The sequence below is a fragment of the Ursus americanus genome, chromosome 25, assembly GCF_024610735.1.
Source record: "Ursus americanus isolate L20-20 chromosome 25, mUrsAme1.1.p, whole genome shotgun sequence".
NCBI lineage: Eukaryota > Metazoa > Chordata > Mammalia > Carnivora > Ursidae > Ursus > Ursus americanus.
This window is the reverse complement of record NC_142151.1, coordinates 16,912,501-16,932,835: the sequence shown is the minus strand read 5'-3', so window position 1 is coordinate 16,932,835 and position 20,335 is coordinate 16,912,501. Positions and strand designations below refer to the sequence as shown.

Genomic DNA, 20,335 nt, shown 5'->3' with positions numbered 1-20,335 from the left:
AGCTATCCAAGAAGGAAAAATATTGCAAATTTGTGTAACAGGAACTGTGGCCATATTGAACTTTGTAGTCATTTTGTAACATCATGTATATGTGCATTGAATAAAGACAACTTTGTCACCACACCTGCTAGATGATTTCACTTGCCTACTTTCTGCTACTTCCTACCTGTTTCCACTGAGGTAACAAATGAAAGAAATAGCTACTGTCCTTTCTTCCCCAGAGTAAATTCTTACTCCGTGCAAGTAGGCAGACATTATAAATATATTATTCCTTCAGGCAACAAAAACTTACATCCTTCCCAGTCCCCAAAAATTGGTAGTGAAGTAGAGTAAAATTTAAGTTCTGCCATGTTGCGTTTGCTCTTTACTGTTAGCATTAATACTCATCTGCTTGCAGGAAGGTCAAATACTAGAAAAATAAATAAGCTATAGACAATTAAAATGTACTCCAGACCTACACAAAATCTAACCCAGGGAACTGTTTCTTGCTGGTGACTTTGCTTAACACATTATTCAATGTGAAACATGGGGAGTTTCTGGGAGACTATGTGCTGTTTCAGTTCTAACACACATGTGACATAACACTATTATCCATAGAATTTAAAATTTCCAAATTATGTGTCAGTGCCTGAACCAAAATATTCCCTACAAGCTTTTTTTTAGGAACAAGGAATTAAAGGGAAGTGCTAAAAATCAAGAGAGAAGGAACAAGATGGGGGAAGGGAAAAATAAGCCAAAATCTGGGAAAGCATTGTCCATTGTGACAACCAATCTATCAGGGACCTTTGTTTGGAATTCTCCTCAGCAGACCAGAACACAAGGTTTTTGTTTGCATAGACATTGTTTTTGGCGACAAGCAGTTTCCCTGCTAGCTAACTATGGTCCTTACCCGCATTATTCTTTCACAAACTGGTGGTTTCTATCATAGAGTTATAGCCTCTGGGGAGCTCTTCTCTTTCAAGCGCAGTTTGCAGATATGCAGGCATAGTGTTTTTTCTCTGTCCTTCTAACCTCATTTTTGCCACCTGGCCAGCTTCATGTCAAAGTTGTAATTTCTATTTTCAAAGAAGTATAAAGGTCCCCTAACATTATAACATTATAAGCAGAATCCATTGTCCCCAAATTCCTTATCAGAGGTTCTGTGTAAAATTTTGAATATATATATCACTTAAAAATGGTATTCTAAGACATTATACATTGTTTTCTGGGGACCTGAGATTTATAGTGTTTATTGACAGTTCCCATCTATGTGGTTGACTCACGATTTGAGAGCCAACTATGTAGAATGGGTTCGCCAGTGATTGTGGACCCAAGCGAGATCTGGCCCAAGATTCATCTAGAGGGATACCACTGGGAATTGATGGTCCCTCTGGACAATAATATTAACGTGGCAAGATAGAGATTATTGACCCAGGTAGTCTGTGGGAATGAGATGATGAGAATCCACCCTGGCAATTCTCAAAGACCAAAATCTATTCTGTATTGTGCCTGAATCACAGGAAGATACTCTAACCTGATCTACTCCCAGGCGGTGAAAAACCCTGATCCTGATGACAGATCTAGAATCTATGTCGCACAGTGCAAAGATTTTGGTCCTTGGAGTCAAATGTTCAATTCTAGGCATAGCTTTTTTTCCCTCTACTTAAATAAGGACTCTATTTTTATTCACCTTTATTGAGATAGTAATTGACAAACAAAATTGTAAGATACATGAAGTTTACATTGTGGTAATTTGATATACATATACATTAGGCTCCACATTTAATCACAGGGATTGCCTTTGACAATTTAAACTCTTAGCCTAATATTTTTGAGTTGTATTTGTAAAATAAAAATGATATGTCATATAGTTGCTGTGAGGATTTAAGACTATCTACAGGAAGTGGCTGACACATAGTGGTAGCTCACAGATAGTGCCCTCTCCTCTCCCCTCCTAACCTCTTAATGAAGTTCCCTAGAGAAGTTTAGGAAGAACTAGAGGGCCACCTAACATTTTCAAGAGATCATGAAAAGAAGACGTATCAATGTATTGTGGACACCAAAGGTGTTATGCAATCATGAGGGAAAGACATAGAACCCAGTGTGACTATAGTACTTGTTGTGAGGCAGGAAGTAAGAGGAGATAAGTCTGGAGAGGGAGATCATTTATCTGAGAGTGGCTCTGAAGGGTTCTACAGAGAGTAGTTTAGTCAGATTCAAATTTTAGATAGATAATTCTGTCAAGAGAACAGAACATAGACTGGGGAACAGAAGCGATAGTAAAGGTGGAGAACAGAAAGTGTAGTAGTTAACTTGAGGAATAACAAGGGGCCTGAATGGGAACAATGACAAAGGAGCAGGCAGACACGCAGGAACCTCAGGACTTGGTTTTGCTGTTCTTGGGGAGGTGCACAGAATGACACAGGGAATGTGGGAAGAGAAGGTTCAAAGGAAAACATAAGAGAGAAGATATTCAGTGCTGAAAGGAATCAAATGCTTTGCATTCTACCCACCTAATTTAGGTGGACATAGACCTTAAACATTCCTTGTTTAAAGCAAGAAATGATGGCTCAGGACCCTGGAGATTATAGTTCAAATAATAGTTTAAGGGATACAATGTATACCAGTAATTAATGAAAACACAATATTTAAATATGATGTTATGCCATGGATAAAATGTCCATATATTCTAGATCTAAAACCAGGAAATATCTGGGGTGCCTGGGTGGCTCAATTGGTTAAGCATCTGACTTTGGCTCAGGTCATGATCTCAGGGTCCTGAGATCAGGCCCCACGTCAGGCTCCACAATGAGTACGGAGTCTCCTTGTCCCTCTACCTCTGCTTCTCCCTCCACTCGCTCTCTCTCTCTAAAATAAATAAAATCTTTAAAGAAAACTAATTAAATAAATAAAACCAGGAAATATCTGATAATAGCCTTTTTTCTTCTCATTTGTGAACTAGATTACACAGAAATAATTCAAAGAGTAAATTACATTTACTTATACATTTAGAGACTTGCCTTTACTTAAAAAAAAAAGGCATTTTTATGAAGTCTAGACTGATGTGGAAAATCCAGAATATAGTCACTAACCATAGAAGAACTGACCACTTAAATTAAACACGCATAAAAACATAACTTCACTCATAAAACCTTCAACCATTTTATGAATGGTTGGGACTAAGGTAAACTTGGTTACCACACTATCCATTTGAACTTTACACTGGAAATAATGTTGTGGCTCAACATGCGAATGTATGTTATCTCTTAAGACCAGTTCAGATATTAATGTCATTTGTTAGTGACTTAATTTCTTTCCATACCTGGTCTAGGCATTAAGGATCAAGGTGCTACTTCTACCACTCAGATACCACTGGATCTAAGCAGCTTTGGATGAATAATACAAAACCTTTGTTCTAATTCTTTTGTTTTTTCGTGCTTTTTTTTCCTGTTCTTTCTTTCTTCCCCCTGCCTCCCCTTAAAGAAACATGGAAATCTATACAATTTCATCTTAAAAGCTATAACCTAATTACAGGAGGCTCGTCTTGCTGGTCTATATGCCTTCATTTTTTTAGTGGTATCTTCACCTATAGCCTTAAAATTTTTAAAGAATTGTACTATGATACATTCTGGTATTTTCCACATATTGATCTGGTTTCTGCTATACTAGTCAAATAGAAATATTCTAAACATGGGCCTCTCAGCTTTAATTTTAGTAGTTACATAAGAAAAATAACGTATGTACTTACCCTGTATGGTTGAACTGTGACCATGTCATTGAAGTTAATCATAGTCATATCAAGATGGATTCATTGATGTGCTTAGAAATTTGTAAAGAATATATAAGAATTGATAAAATCATGTGAAAAAGATTTTCGAATAATAAAAACTTCCTAGCATAAGAAAGCAAATGGTTGAGATGACTCTATTGCACCAATTTTAATAACATGCATTATTACCATTTTTTAAACTTTTATCATTTAAAAAAATTAATATGTTTCTTTTCCACATAATGAATTCACTCAAATACTATGAACAGTTATCCTGGGAAACAAAATTTGTTCTACTGACTTTTATTGTTTTATTCCAAGCCTCACTGAAAATAAAACTGATCACACAGCTAAGTTATGGTCACTATAATTTAGTTGCTCCTTACAGTTATATCTTAAATGTCATCTGCACTGCCTCAAATATAAAGTACAGGATAACTCTTTGTTCCTTCTTCTTTGACCTTGTTTTACTACTGCTTAAAACTTTCAATTAATCACACTCATTTATTTAAAGCTTTTAGGTTTAATATAAAGCAAAAAACCAAACCACATAACCACAGTGACACTAATTCAATGGGTCATTGAATCACTAGCTTGGTGAGAGAAGAAAATCTTCAATGAACTACATTTGGCATGTCCTTTACAAGAGCTTCTTTGAAAAAGGAAAACAATATTTGTGTGTTGTATTTTAATGACAGAACACATAGAAAAATCTACAATGACAATGAATTATTCACCCTACCCAAAATTTCAAAGTAGATTCCTTAAAATAACATTTTTACATATAGAATTGAATTTCATTTGTAAAAAAGTATTAATTTCTGCAAATTTTCAGAAATGTATCTGTTATGTAAAATGGGATAAAGCTATCACTGAGAAGCAATTGAAGTGTGATCGGAATTTGGTTATAGCATTTGTAGTCTCATTAGCATGTTCTATTTGGCTTCAGTGGTTATGATGGAGGAGTCCCAAGGAATTCTGAGCTTTCAACTCTGAAATCCTGAAGACTTGTTAGAATCGTGGTATCATTGACAAAGTAAAGAAGTTACAGAAAGAGGATAATTTGGGGCATGGTGGGGGGAATGCTGTAATTTTAATTTGTACTAGGTATGCATTCAACTAGGGATGTCTAATAAGCAGTTTGAAATAATAAATACTACTATAAATACTATTAGATAATGTTTTAATTAACAAAGCATTTTTATAATTATCATCTAATATGATCTCTACAAAAGTTCTATGAGTTCGTAGATGGGACAGATATTATCATTATCAAATTCATTTTGTAAATGAGAAGATTTGGTAATGGAAACAATAGATTTGGGAAGAATACTAAAAATTTTGAACCTGCTGTCTTTACGCCACTATTTTGAGGGGTGACTATTTTGAACTCTAACTTTGACATTTTGATACTTTGGCTTTATATTTATGAATATAAATATTATATCATTATAGAAATGTTGATAAATTTTATTTTTTAGAATAAATATTTTAGGTTACTTTTTAGAATGACTCCATTAAGCCCAGTTAAATCCATGATCAACTTGTTACATACAGTAGTTACATACCATTCTTATTTCCGTTGTCATTTTTCTTTTACTGAAGATTTTTAATTGGGATCAGTTATTTGACATGTAAATTTTATAAGAAAAATTTGATTAATCAATTTTTCTCAAATCAAAACTTTTTAATGGTTATACTTTCTGATGGTTGGGTTTGGGTCATTATTCTACCAGATAAATTTTCCTGGATAATATTATACAAAAATATTTTAATAAGATGTTATTCTTCGTCTAATTTTAGTTAACAAATTTTATCATGTGCAGTTATATCCTTTCTTGGTTCTGTTTTTTGTTGATTATGTGTAGCAAGTTCGCTTATTAGGGACCATCAAGCCAAAATGCCATCGGAGTTTAAATGGTGGCATCAAAATAGCTTGCTTTGATAGGGTGCTATCTGCATTTGGTTAATACTTATTGCAAAGTCTGGAGTAATACTCATTTTAGAGAAGCAAACAAACAAACAAATAAAAAACCAATAAACCATGGAAAGACTTAAAGATCACTAAATTTTAAGCCTTATATATGAGAATCTCTGGAAATGAATATTTCAACAGATTATATTTTCTACAGTATCATACTTTCTTTATGTTAAGAAGTAATGGGTGAAACTTATCCTTTCCAACCAACCAGCATGAAGCAGAAGTTCTGAATTGAATGAGATTTACAAAATCATGTCATTGGTATAAGGAATTTCAGGGGTCTCCTGGGTGGCTCAGTCAGTTAAGCGTCTGCCTTCAGCTCAGGTCATGATTCCAGGGACCTGGGATCAAGCTCTGCATCAGGCTCCCTGCTCAGCAGGGAGTCTGCTTGTCTGTCTGCCTGCCTCTCCCCCTGCTTGTGCTCTCTTTCTCTAGCAAATAAATAAAATAAAATCTTTAAAAACATTTTCAGATGAGTAATTTAACATTGAAACATTGATGGAACCAGATAGAATTTCAAAAGATGCCCTCTTGGATTGCTCAGCAAGATAATCTCTCAATAACCACATTCAAATTTCATTAGACCACCATTCAAAGCACGTAAGGCCTTACATTAGTTTCTTCACCTCTTCCAACGTAATAATCCCATACCTTTTCAAAAAACCTCTCTCATTGTTTAGTGACATGAATGGCTTATTGATATTTAATATATGGAGAGAAAAGGGTAATTAAGATAATTAATGCAAGAGACACCATGAGAAAATAAATGAAAAAAATCTTTGCTCAGAAAGACAATAACTTGAAGGATGAGAGCCAATGTTTTAGAATCAGGCAGATGTGTACTCAGGTGGTTCCTCTACCACATCTGTGGATCCCTTGTGCGAGTTATTCACTCTCTCAAGGCCTCCATACCCCCCTTTATTAAATGAAGATAATCATCCACTCCTACTTCACAGGTTCTTGTGAGGATTAAGTAAGATAATGTGTACAGAGCACTTAGGCCATTGCAAGCAGTACAACAGATATTTAACAAATGTTATTTTCACTGGAAATTATAATAGTAGAAGTTAAAATGTTTTAAAATGGTTAAAGCATTACTGAGGCCATAGTTTTGCATGAATTGTATGTGTTTGATATTCTCATAGACATTGCTCTTTACCTATTAGTATAAACATTAGTATAAAATTCAGCCAATGTCGCTATAGAATACCGCTGCCCTACATGTTATAAATACATCTATATGCTTGCAGAGAGAGGCCGTAGAGATTTTTATGCACACCTATTCTAGTAAAACTTATTTCGTATTTTAGCTATAGCAACTGATACTGAATATTTCCTATATTTTGTTTTAAATTCAATGATTTTTGAATTATCATTCTGAACTCTATGGAAGATCTTACAAAATATATATTTTTGATATTTATTTTTGTAAAATACAGCATGTGTTAATTGTACAAGTCTTTGGAAGAATTTTTGCTGTCTTTAAGTAAAATAAATTGTCAAGCCCTGTTGCCTACAGTCAATTTTCAGTTGCACAGTATAGTATAGACTATTTCTTAGCCTTTGTATAAATGGAGAATTAGTTTAACATCAAGAAAAACAAATTAAGATGACAGCCTGTTAAAGAAAAACAATGAAGACTATAGAAATCAACCTAATCTTATAGTTTCTATATTAATTTATTGTACTCTTGAAGAGTTGTAAACAAATATTAGAATTAGAGCTAAATATATGAAGCTCTGGATGCTTAATTATTCCTTAAAGAGTAATTAGATTGCCACAAAAACTCAATCTCACCTGGATTAGCAGTAAAATAATATCAATGCCTAATAAATATGTGCTGTAAATAAATCAAGATATAAAGAACAGATGCAATAAAGGAAAGGAAAGATAAACTACTGAAATAGACAATTGTATTTGAAATAGTCATTTCTAATTACAAAAAACCTCACGGATACGTTCTACCCTTGGAGGAACCAGTGTGAATTAACAACAACAAATAATAACAAATTAGAGACTCTAATAAGAAATGCAGATATATTACTGTCAAATTCACACTGTAAATTTAGCTGCTAATAAAAGCACTTCTAAGTAACAGACTTTCATTGCATGCTTTAATAAATAGGTGGGAATCATCTGAAATTAGGTAGACCCATTTGTATCACACAATGTGTTAAAATCTTTAAGAACAGCTTGGTTAAAAGCCTCAAGCAATCTTGTTTACACTATTAGCAAATCCTTGCTCCATAGATCATACAAAAGTAAATTTCAGCCTAGCCTAGTTCAAATTATCATAAATTCTGAATTATATTCAGCATTTTAAAGCTGGAAGGGACCTCAGAGATCTTCCAGTGAAGTCTATAATAATGAGGTTTTCCTGGCTGTTACATCTAAAACACATACCATATGTGTAAACAGATTCTAAACGTTGTTGACTATTTTCAAAAATGTTACTGACAATGTATTGTTACCTCAATCTAGTATACCTTTTCAAACTTATCGGTAATTTCACATGATATTCAGAAATGTTTTGTCAGGATGGTTTAAAATCATAAGCAGTGTGTTGCATTGCTTTTGTTATTTGCTTTCTCTTTTTGTTTTCTTGTCCCACTCCAGTTGAGAAAGTTCAGGAGTAATCATCTTCATGCCAACAGTTTGAATAGACAAAATATACAAATAAGATAGCCAACAATTTCAAGAAGTTGAAAGAAGTCAAAACAGAACTATTACACAGATCGGAAATCACTAGTGGTGGGAGCCACCATGTGGCTTTCTACACACATGAGAGAAAGCTTAGAATTTCACTCCTGCACTCTGTTCTGCTTCGGTGGGTTTTATACTGGGAACAAATCAGAGACAAACCTTACATGCAATACCGCTGAACTCCAACCTGCAATTTCCCAAAAGCTCCTTCTCCGCTTGCCAGGCCCCCTAACTGTATATTCTCGTTCTTAGAGACTTTTCTGGAATCTTATAGGGAAATTATCAAAATATGCCATCACTTCTAGGAAAAGAAAAAAGTGAGGCTTTTGTGATTTGGGCACCATCTGCCCAGACACCCTGCTCCCTGCTGTAACCAACTTTATTCCTCCATTCAATAAACAGTTATCAAGCAGCAACCAGGTGCCCGGCATATGGTATGTTGCCAAGAGGAATACAAAAAAAATGTTAAACACAGTTTCTGACCTCAGAGAGTTTCATGTCTGATTGTGGAGAAAAACACAGTTTTGTGAAGCAGCTAAATTACAATGCATAACAGTGTGCAACGGCACAAATCGGGGACACTTCTATCATTCTAGAGAGTTCTATAAGACAGCTCTGTGTCATATTCAGTTCATAGCAAGATCAGCCCGAGAAAAGTGGAGGACTCAGGGTGAAAAGGGAGCTCAGCTCAAAACACAAAAAGCTTACATTAAGGGTCAGTAACCCAAAGCAGAAATAATTCCTGCATGGAAATCCCTTAATGGGTCCAGAGCTCATTTCAGCCCTTCTTGAAGCCCACATATCATAGAGAACTTTACCTCATCAAAAGGATGAACCAATAGTATAAGAGACATAGGATATAAGAAGGTAGGAAAGTGAAATCAACTAGTTTATGAACTAACTTATTTGTAGATGCCGCATACACAATGTGAAGTGGTATAAAAATTTAGCAATGCCCAAGGGCAAGAAAATAAGAACTAGAGAAAGGAAGCAATTTATGGGTTTGACAGAAATTCTACCTTGCAAACAACAGTTGATCGGCAGACAGAAGATAATGTCTTAGGTCGCTGTAATCTTAGGGTGATTTGTTTGCAAGAGGAGTAAAAAGAAATCTAAACTAAATGACTGGAAGGGAAAAGGTACTAATGGGAGAAGGAGGGGATGTTGGAGGGGTTCTGCATGTGAAGTTACTCAAGCAGCCCCATAATTCTGGAAAGGTAGAAAGCCGGAGAAGAAAAATTAAAAAGTAAGAGACATTTCTTATACTCTATCTCTGATGACCAGGGATTACCAAGGACCCCTTAACTTCTACCACTTTAAGACAATGTAACCTCTCTTTCTTTTTTTTTTAAATCATAATATTTGCAGATTTATACAAAGTATCATCTGGTTCTCCTATAGGAACCTTGTTTATTTTTGAGTTCTAATCAGGATGCTATCCTGGAATATCCAAGAGCACATAGATCCTGGAAATAATCTGTGACCATGTTTTCTGTAGTTACTGAGGTTTTAATAGGCAACGACAAGGTCCAGTTGGTTGAATTAGAATCTTAATAACCACAAATCAATGTTTACATATTCATCACAATCCCTGGCACAGCTGACTGATTGATGAGGGAATTTGGGTTACATTTTGTTTTTGCATGTTTCTAATACTACTTAAAGAATTTTTAAGGCTATAACAAATTTTAGAGCTCGAAGAGTGTGAAGGTGCAATTTAGTTCAAGGTATTAATTTTAATATATAAAGAGCCAAGGCCTAGAAATTTTAACTGACTTCCCAATAGGCAGCTCGATGGCAGCTCTGTGTATCCTACTTCCTTGCCCAAAAGTCCTATTTTACTCTGCCGTGATATTAGCAATGATATTAATTTTAGTAGCCAATACATTAGAAAAAATTAAACTCTCAGGTGTAATCTTGGCTATTCAAATAACATGTGACCCCAATTACAGCAGTTAATTGTTTTAGCCACAAAATGTATATGTGCCCCAAAATATTTCCAAGCATTTTTATAAATATATACTCTTTTTTTTTTTTTTTAATTTCTGTCTTTACCTAGAGAAGCAGTACTTAAAGATGGTTGGCCAACACAGACAGAAATAGATTTAAATTCTTCCCCTTGTGGCAGGCTATTTTACCAGTGGCCCTTAAAGCATCACAGCTCATAACATGCACATGCTTGTATAGTCCTTTCCCACTCTCGGCTTGGCCATGTGATTTGGTTTAGCCAATAAGCCAGTGACAAGTGTGACACAATCGGAAGTGTGATGAAACCCAAACTAGAGGGGAGACTGATGGAGGAAAGACCCTGGAGGATGAGGAGCCATCTTGGATGTTCCAGCCCTAGCAAACTCCTAACTGAATACAGCTACATGAGTAACCTCATAGATCTTAAGCATTTTACCACAAGAAGGAAAAAAAAAAAAAAAAAAAGGAGTTCACTATGTTAACTATGTGAAGTGTGTTAATTATCTTGATCTTGGTAACATCCTACAATATAGATGTTCATCAAATCATCACATTGTACACTTTAAATATATACAGTTATGCTTGACAATTATTCCTTGGTAAAGTTTAAAAAAAAGAAAAGAAAAGAAAACCACTGAGCTGAGCACAGTCAAGCCAAAGTTGCTTCCCATTTCCACCCTGAATCACAACGTGATCAAATGTTATCACAATAAAATCTTAAAAGTATAAAAATGTATTCATTTTCCTTAAACTACAATTCTGAAGATAATCCAGAATGCTGACTCCATATTTTTTAATGGCTATGTTCCTTAGTTTCACTAGAAGGACAACTCTGATATTTCTTATTGGAGGAGAAATAAAGGTAGAATGTTTCTTCTTTGAGCCACTAGTACTTTCAGACTTTATTGAATTTTTTAACCTTTATGGAATTTAAAAAATTATAGGAACTCAAAAGGGACTTAGATAGAGCTTTTAATAAACAACATTTTTAAAAGTTAACATTAGCCCCTATCTTCTAGTGAAGAGAAGTAACCAGAATGATCTTGAGGAGCAGAAGTCTCAATACATGTACTTTTTACCCAAGAATACACTTCATTCCATCTGGCTAATCATCACTTTCATTATTGGTAGTAATTTGTATGGTTCTTCATTAGTCATTTGAATTGCTCATGTACAGTTCTGTTCATCCCTTTTTTATACAACTTTATTGTATTAGTCGTCCTTTATTTATATGTAATGCCAAACAAAGAACACGAAAATAAAAGATATTTCTTTATAATTTTGCCCTTATTAAAGCCTTAAAAATATCTGACTGGGGTTATATTATGTTGTTTTTCAGAATTTAATGCAACTTCAGTTAGACAATGAAACTATGTTAATAGGCAATCCTCCAAAAGGGCTTACGTGGTCAAGCAAATTGGAGAAATGCTCTGTATTCTATAGATTCAAGTTAAATATATTAAAGACTCTGAGGGAGAAACCATATTAATTTTGTTCTTCAAATTTACATGGCTACAGAATTGTTTTTCTTGCACACTAGCTCTTAATTTTTCAAGAAACAATGTGTTTTCAGGGACCTCAAAATTGTAAAAGTCAAGTGGACCTCTTTGTTTTATTCTCCCTAGAATTATCTTTATCAGCTGTACTTTGGGGGTAAATATTTATTAAAGGCTCTATCTAAGTCCCTTTTGAGTTCCTATAATTTTTTAAATTCCATAAAGGTTAAAAAATTCAATAAAGTCTGAAAGTACTAGTGGCTCAAAGAAGAAACATTCTACCTTTATTTCTCCTCCAATAAGAAATATCAGAGTTGTCCTTCTAGTGAAACTAAGGAACGTAGCCATTAAAAAATATGGAGTCGGCATTCTGGATTATCTTCAGAATCGTAGTTTAAGGAAAATGAATACATTTTTATACTTTTAAGATTTTATTGTTGTAACATTTGATCACGTTGTGAGTCAGGGTGGAAATAGGAAGCAACTTGGCTTGAGACTACTACTGACTGAGCCAGTCAGGTGTCCCTTTATAATAGTGTATAATATATGGACTATGGATTAGATAATAGTATTTTATTGTCTTAAGTTTTCTGATTCTGAGACTCAGAACACACACTAAAGTATTTAAGGATGAAAGGGCATAATTTCTTCAATGTATTTTCAAATACTTGAAGGAAAATATGCGTGAATGTATAAGTATAGAGAGAAATAGAAGAGAATGATAAAGTATATGGAGCAACATAAATAATTGGCAAATGTGGGTATATGTTGTATAGGAGCTCCTTATACTGTTTGAGCAAATTCTCATAATTTTGAAACTATATCAAAACGGATTTTTAAAAAGTTTCACTGTAGCTAAAACTAAGTGTTCTCAAATTTCTCGCCAAAAATGTAATGCTGGGATATAATCTGATTCAGAGTAATCAAGACAATATATGTAAAAAAAAAAATGGTTTGGAATCTATTATACCAACTGAAAATTTTAAAGGTAAGTTTTTAGATATAAATATCTTTATGGAGGGTAATTATACACTTGAGAGTTGAACAATATAGGTTAAACCAATTACAAATATTCAGTGACATAAAGATAATTTCTTTTTGATGAAATAAACCAAGAAAACATAGAAAGTACCATTCTCCAAAAATCCGCGAGGAGGTCATAAATTAGACGTGTAATGAAGTAAGTGTGGGATCTGAAGTCAGAAGACACAAATTCAAGTTTATTTCCTACAAGTGCGGAGCTTTGAGAATCAACTAACCTTCCTGAGCAGTTGTTTCCTAATCTGTTAAAAACATCTACTCATAATACAGGCCTCAGTAATGAGGAAAAAAGTTAATAAAAAATTGACAACACATTGCCTTCTGTGTAGCACACAGAAACTCTGTCCAGCCTAGTCTCTCAGCCGTGTAAGTATAATGTTCTAGCCATCTCTCCCACGTGCTGGTTAGCTCCCAGGTTGTTGGACCTAACAAGAGATTCCTTCTAAACTGTGAGGCGAAAAATGAGACACAGGAAATGTTTCCTGGAGACGGGGAAGGCATGAGAGTTGAAGAGAAACAAATGAAAGAAGCTCTAGTTTATAGGATCATCCTACCAAAAAATTGTCGATAAGGACTCCAAATATTCTGATCCAAAAGAGAAAGGAAAACCTAAACATCTTTTTGTGCCATCACCCTCCCATCTTTGGATTTTTTTAATCTCATTCTTTGAGATTAAATTGGACCAATATTTCAGATCATATATTTTGTAAAATTATGTAAATGTTTTTCTGACACTTATGCATCTGAACCCGTACTTTAGTGGCTTTTACACAAGAAATACAAATCGTTTAGATGTGAAATCCTTAGATCACAATGCTACCCTTTCAAAATTCTTAGATATTTTTCACTGTTTTAGAATATTTGCAGGGGCAATATCTAAAGCTATCTAGATACATTTTTCTTTTGTGAATAATCCTTTCTTTTCCTTTTCCACTTATTTGGATACTTGACAGTTTGTTTTTATTTTATTTTATTAATTTTTTTATTTTAATTCCAGTGTAGTTAACATACAGTGTTATATTAGTTTCAGGTGTACCATATAGTGATTCAGCAGTTCTGTACGTTGTTCAGGGCTCATCATGATAAATGTATTCTTTAATCTCCATCACCTATTTTACCTATTCCCTGCCCCTACTCAACTCCCTTCTGGTAACCATCAGTTTGTTCTCTATAGTTTGGAGTCTGTTTCTTGCTTTGTGTCTCTCTCTCTCTTTTTCCTTTGTTCATTTGTTTTGTTTCTTAAATTCCACCTATGAGTGAAATCATAAGGTATTTGTCTTTCTCTGACTTATTTTGCTTAGCATTATACTCTCTAGCTCCATCCATGTCTGTGCAAATGGCAAGATTTCACTCTTCTTTATGGCTGAATAATATTTCATTATATATATATATATATATATATATATATATACACACCAGATCTTCTTTATCCATTCATCTATCAGTGGACACTTGGGCTGCTTCCATAATTTAGCTATTATAAATAATGCTGCCATAAACACAAGGGTGCATATATTCATGTGAATTCATGTTTTTGTATTCTTTGGGTAAATACCCAGTAGTACAATTACTGATCAGAGGGTAGTTCTATTTTTAACTTTTTAAGGAACCTCTATTATATTTTCCACAGTGACTGCACCAGTTTGCATTCCCACCAACAGTGCACAAGGATTCCTTTTTCTTCACATCCTCTTCAACATGTGTTTCTTGTGTTTTTATTTTTAGCCATTCTGACAGGGGTGAGGTAACATCTCACTGTGGTTTTGATTTACATTTCCTTGATGATCAGTGATGTTGAGCATCATTTCCTGTGTCTGTTGACCACCTGTGTGTCTTCCTTAGAGAAGTGTCTGTTCATGTCTTCTGCCCATTTTTAATTGGATTATTTGTTTTTGGGGTGTGGAGATTGTATAAATTCTTTATATTTGTTGGATACTACCCTTTATCTGAGACGTCATCTTCTCCCATTCCATAGGTTATCGCTTAGAGTTGTTGTTTCCTTTGCTGTGCAGAAGCTTTTTGTTTTGATGTAGCCCCAACAGTTTATTTTTGCTTCTGTTTCCTTTGCCTCAGGAGACATCTAGAAAAATATTGCCGATGGCAATTACTGCCTGTGCTCTCTTTTAGGATTTTTACGCTGTCTCACATTTAGGTTTTTTTGTTTTTTGTTTGTTTGTTTTATGGAACGCTTCACAGAGTTGCATGTCATTCTTGTGCAGGGGCCATAATAATCTCTTTATCATTCCAATTTTAGAGTATGTGCTGCCAAAGTGAGCCACATTTAGGTCTTTAATCCATTTTGAGTTTATTTTTGTATATGCTTTAAGAAAGTGGTCCAGTTTCATTCTTTTGCATGTAGCTGTCCAGTTTTTCCAAAACCATTTGTTGAAGAGACTTTTCCCCCATTGCATATTCTTGGCTCTTTTGTTGGAGATTAATTGACCATATGATCATGGGTCTGTTTCTGGGCTTTCTATCCTAATCCATTGATTTATGTGTCTGTTTTTGTGCCAGTACCATACTGTTTTGATTACTACAGCTTTGTAATATAACTTGAATCTGGAATTGTGATACCTCCAGCTTTTTTGAGATTGTTTTGGCTATTCAGTGTCTTTTGTGGTTCCATACATATTTTATGATTATTTGTTCTAGTGTTGTGAAAAATGCTGTTGTTTATTTTGATAGAGATTGCATTAAATGTGTATATTGCTTTGGGTCATATGGACATTTTAACAATATTTGTTCTTCCAATCCATGACCATGGAATATCTTTCCATTTGTTTGTGTTGTCTTCAATTTCTTTCATCAGTGTTTTATAGTTTTCAGAGTACAGGTACATGACAGTTTTTAAATTATTAGTTATTTACCTTGGAATTCAAAATATTTTCAATCTGACTTTTGTAGGTTGCATTTTTATGTTTGTCTTGAATTGAGTAATGTCACTCAGATCTGTATATTCAGGTCAGTCAAATTTTTGTCTATCATATTTTTACTTACTGCTTCTGTGTTATGTTTTAGTTCCTTCTTTAGAAATGCAAATTAGTCACATATTAAAGCTCCCTTTTAGGTCTTATTAACTATCATGTTCTCTTTCATAATTTTAATCTCTTTATCCTCTTCTTGTAGTTCATTTTAAGAGAGGTTCTCAAGTCCACCCTCCATGTCACTGATTCATGCTTCTGTGTTATCATTACTATATTTCAGTATCCTCAGAGGTTGTAAAATGTGGGCTTGGATTTTCCTGCTATACATGTAGTTTTATTGAAATTTTTCTTTAGCTTTTTGTCTCTCTTTTGTAATTCATTGTATCCTGTACTCCCTGCTAGTCCTGCCTGATAGAGGCTCATTCTTCTTGCATTTTATTGAGAATAGTAAGCAAGTTCCAGAATGTTCTCTTGAGTCTTGTAAAACATTAATTTTAGAAATATACTCTCCCCTTGAGTCTTCAAAGGGGTATTCCACAGTAGGTTTTTGTTGTTTTTAGTGTTCTGCTTTGGTTTTTCCCCCCTTACAAATTATTGAATGGGGCACTTCCTGAATTCATTGATTCTCAGAATATAGAATGGTTCAATTATCCTAAGCCACATTCTGATAAATCAATGACAACAAAATCCTCTTCTCAGATTCATACTTAGAAAGAAAGTTGATGTGTCCAGATTTCGATATGACTTTCAGTTTCTAGCAGGCATTCACTCCACTGAGGTGGTGATTTCTCTTTTACTTCCTGCTGGTCCTCTGAAACTCTGGAAGATATAACAGACACCAACCTAAGAGTCCCTCCATCCACTGTATCCAGAATATTTCTGTGACTGTCTCCAGAGCTTTGCTTTTGAAGAAAAAAGCAGCCAGTGTGCAATAAGCAATCAGGGGTCCCCTCCATAGCTCTTGCTCAGCTGTTTCTGAAAGATGCCTTTTCTGAATGGTGAGAAAGATGGCAATTGCAAAAGTGGAGGAGGTCTGAGAATAACCTTTAAATACCTCAAAAATCAACACGTGAATCATATTTTCCATTGGTTCATGTATACTCTGGATATAGACCCATAGGAAAAACACAAGGAAGTGATAAAGTGTCTTCCTACCTTTTTCAGGTGTTCTCTTTGAGATGAAACCTGAAAATGCCAAGAAAATTGACCTACTATTGGTTAGTAAAGTTCCTTCCAGATTCTTTTTTTTTATCTTTTTTTTTTTTTTAAGATTTTATTTATTTATGTGACAGAGAGACAGCCAGAGAGAGAGGGAACACAGCAGGGGAGAGGGAGAAGGAGCAGGCTCCCAGCCGAGGAGCCTGATGTGGGACTCGATCCAGGAACGCCAGGATCACGCCCTGAGCCGAAGGCAGACACTTAACGACTGCGCTACCCAGGCGCCCCTCCTTCCAGATTCTATCCTTACATTTTTTGAGCTTTGATTCCATGTTTTGTCTTTTTAGTGTTTTTGTAAGTAGCTTAAGGCAAATTAGCAAAAGTTACATATATTAGGACTATTTTGAATAAGCTACTTGAGATATTTTTTCACTACTAATAGCCTCTTAAAGGTTTTTAAGGCTTTTACCTGATAGTAATAACTAATAGACATCATCTGGTAAACATGCTTAATACCATAAACCTTCCGAAAATCTTAATGTTTCTGCATAGAACAAGATACTGTTGTGATTCTAGTTTGTATCGAAAATTCTATTGACCTCCATTTTTTGTTTCCTTCTTTACTTGACTCAGAAAGCTAGCAAATTTAAGTCATGATAATTTCATTTAGATCAACTACCCTTTAAGTATATTCATTTATTATTCTTCCATTGAGTTATTCATTCAGTAAACATTTATTAAGTTGTTATTATATGCTAGGCACTGTGATAGACCCTGCACATACTGGCTCCAAGAACTTATGATGTAATCATGAAGACAGATGACAAAACAAATCTTTGCACTGTGCTGTAATAAATCTTTCTGAGGGTATGTATCTTGTGAAAATATCTAAATAGTAATATCAAGTAGCATCTGGTTTTAAAATGCTTAGGTTGTTATTTTTATCTACAACTTAGATTCAAATTTGCACTTTGAACATTGTCTTCTGTGGCTTCTTTGTTTAATTCAAATCATTTTAATCAGCACATAACAAATGTCTGTTGTGAGCAAGATACTACACTCTGCACTGTTTAGAATGCAAAACTAATTAGGTTAAAACTTGAATCCTCGAAGTTTTTAGCTGAGCTATGTCTTAGTCTTTTCAAGCAGCTGTAACAAATATCACAGACTAGGTAGCTTATAAACAACAGAAATTTATCTCTTTTGGTTCTGGAGGCTGGAAGCCCAAGGTCAAGGTACCAGCCTGGTCGCATTTTGGTGAGGACCCTCTCTTCAAATCATAGCTGATGTGTTCATATAGGGCAAGGGATCTCTGTGGAGTCTCTTTTATAAAAACACTAATTCCATTCATGAGGGCGCCACCGTCATGACCTCCTGAAATGTTAGGATTTCAACATTTTGGTGGGACACAAACATTTAGAACATAGCAGGTGGAGAATACAGACTAACTATAATTAATTTTCAGGAAAGCCCACAAAGTGTTATGGAAGTACAGTAGCAGAGAAGGTTATAGTAAGAACGACCCTTCATTAAAGAGTCAAAATAGTTAATTGGGCCATATTGAATATGATAATAATCAGTATCTTATTGAGAAATTTCTAGATGCTAGTTATTATAACTTAAAATATTCCCTGTACATTACCTCTAATCTTGGAAAATGAAAATATTTTTAACTTCCCATTATCTACATCAGTTCAGAGGGCCTATCAGAAACGGAATGACATATATTTGAAACTTTGCTAGAAAATCTTTATGGCCATTTCTTGGCGGGGGGGGGGGGGCGGAGGTGGGAGACATTAGGCGATTCAGTGCTAAGAGAAAGACAGGGAGGACCATGATCTGCATTAAATTTAGCTCCTTTGGCAGATTGCATTGCCTATCTACTTGACTCACAGCCACAAATAGATATAAACTTTCCAACCAGCATGCAGACTCATGAAGAAATAGTTTGAGGATTGTAAATGAAGTGTCATCCTCTCCTGAATTGTATACATCTTACCTCTAAAAGAATTTAACCAAGATAAACATAATAAATTTGTCTCTGAAATTTGAAGAGGTGACAAATGTTTTCCATGTAAGAATTATAAATGCAACTTAAAGGAAAAAAAGAACAACAGAAAAACAGAAACAAACAAACAAACAAAAAAACCTGTCAATCAAATTGAAGAGGTACTAGCAATGGCCAGAGTTATGGTTGGCTCAGAGTCCTAAAAGACACTATCATTTTATTTTATTTTATTTTTAAAGATTTTATTTATTTATTCAACAGAGATAGAGACAGCCAGCAAGAGAGGGAACACAAGCAGGGGGAGTGGGAGAGGAAGAAGCAGGCCCATAGCAGAGAAGCCTGACATGGGGCTCGATCCCAGAACGCTGGGATCACCCATGCCCTGAGCCGAAGGCAGACGCTGTGCCACCCAGGCGCCCCGACACTATCATTTTAAAGCCTCAGATAACTTTTCTCCTAGCAGTGGATGATGGTTTTGTTCAGTATGTGGAAAATTGAAACAGAAGTATGCAAATGGGAAGGAGAAATTTGATCTAGGGTATAAACTTAGAAAACTTGCAGGTGGGGCAGAAGGTTGATCCCTTACTTAGTGATTACATAAGAACAAGTCTGTTGTGATATCAATATAAGTAAAGAATTAGCGAATGTTTTGGAAGATCATTTCGAACATTGACAACATTCAAAAGTTTAGTTTTGTCATGCAGTGTAATTTAAGAGGAGAGCAAATTGCTCCTACGGACTGAGTCAGAAGAAATATATCAAGCCTGTGTTTCTGTTTAGGTTTGTTTGTTTGTTTGTTTGTTTGTTTTTCTCTTATAAACTGAAGTAAAGCATTGCCTATTTCAATATCATTTCTCAGGTTTGTTACCCACTTCAGTTCACTCTGAGTCAAAGTTCATTTCCATTTTGCTCTAAAGGTATCATTTGTCCTTTTTAAAAAAAGATTTCCCATGAAAAAAATCATCAGTGAGTTAAAGCTTGGTGTGGTTGTTTAATAGTTAAAGAAATTGGGAGAGGATATTTAAAATATTACATTCCCCCCCCCCCAGCTGTTGGAAGAACATGAAAATGGAGTGTACTACTTTGTTTGAGAGGTGATTTTCTTTCAAAATGATGAAAATTTTCTTTCAAATGATTACTAACCACATAATATTTATTCTGTTTTTAATTCTACTCAAAATAACCTCTGAAAAATTATAAAAATAATCTTAGAGGCTCCTCTTGGTTTATTCTTTTCATTGTATTGAGCTATTGAAAATTAGACAATTTGGTTTCACTTTCTGCTTCCTTTGAATTAGAAGGAGGCTG

At 34.7% G+C, this 20,335-nt stretch overlaps 1 non-coding gene across 1 annotated transcript; it reads right to left on the bottom strand.

Annotated features, from left to right (window-relative positions):
* Positions 1-15,111: 15,111 nt before the first annotated feature.
* LOC123781796 (U6 spliceosomal RNA) lies at positions 15,112-15,216 on the bottom strand. Its single transcript, XR_006776810.2, has one exon. It is a non-coding gene; the product is annotated as a U6 spliceosomal RNA (small nuclear RNA).
* Positions 15,217-20,335: the final 5,119 nt, after the last annotated feature.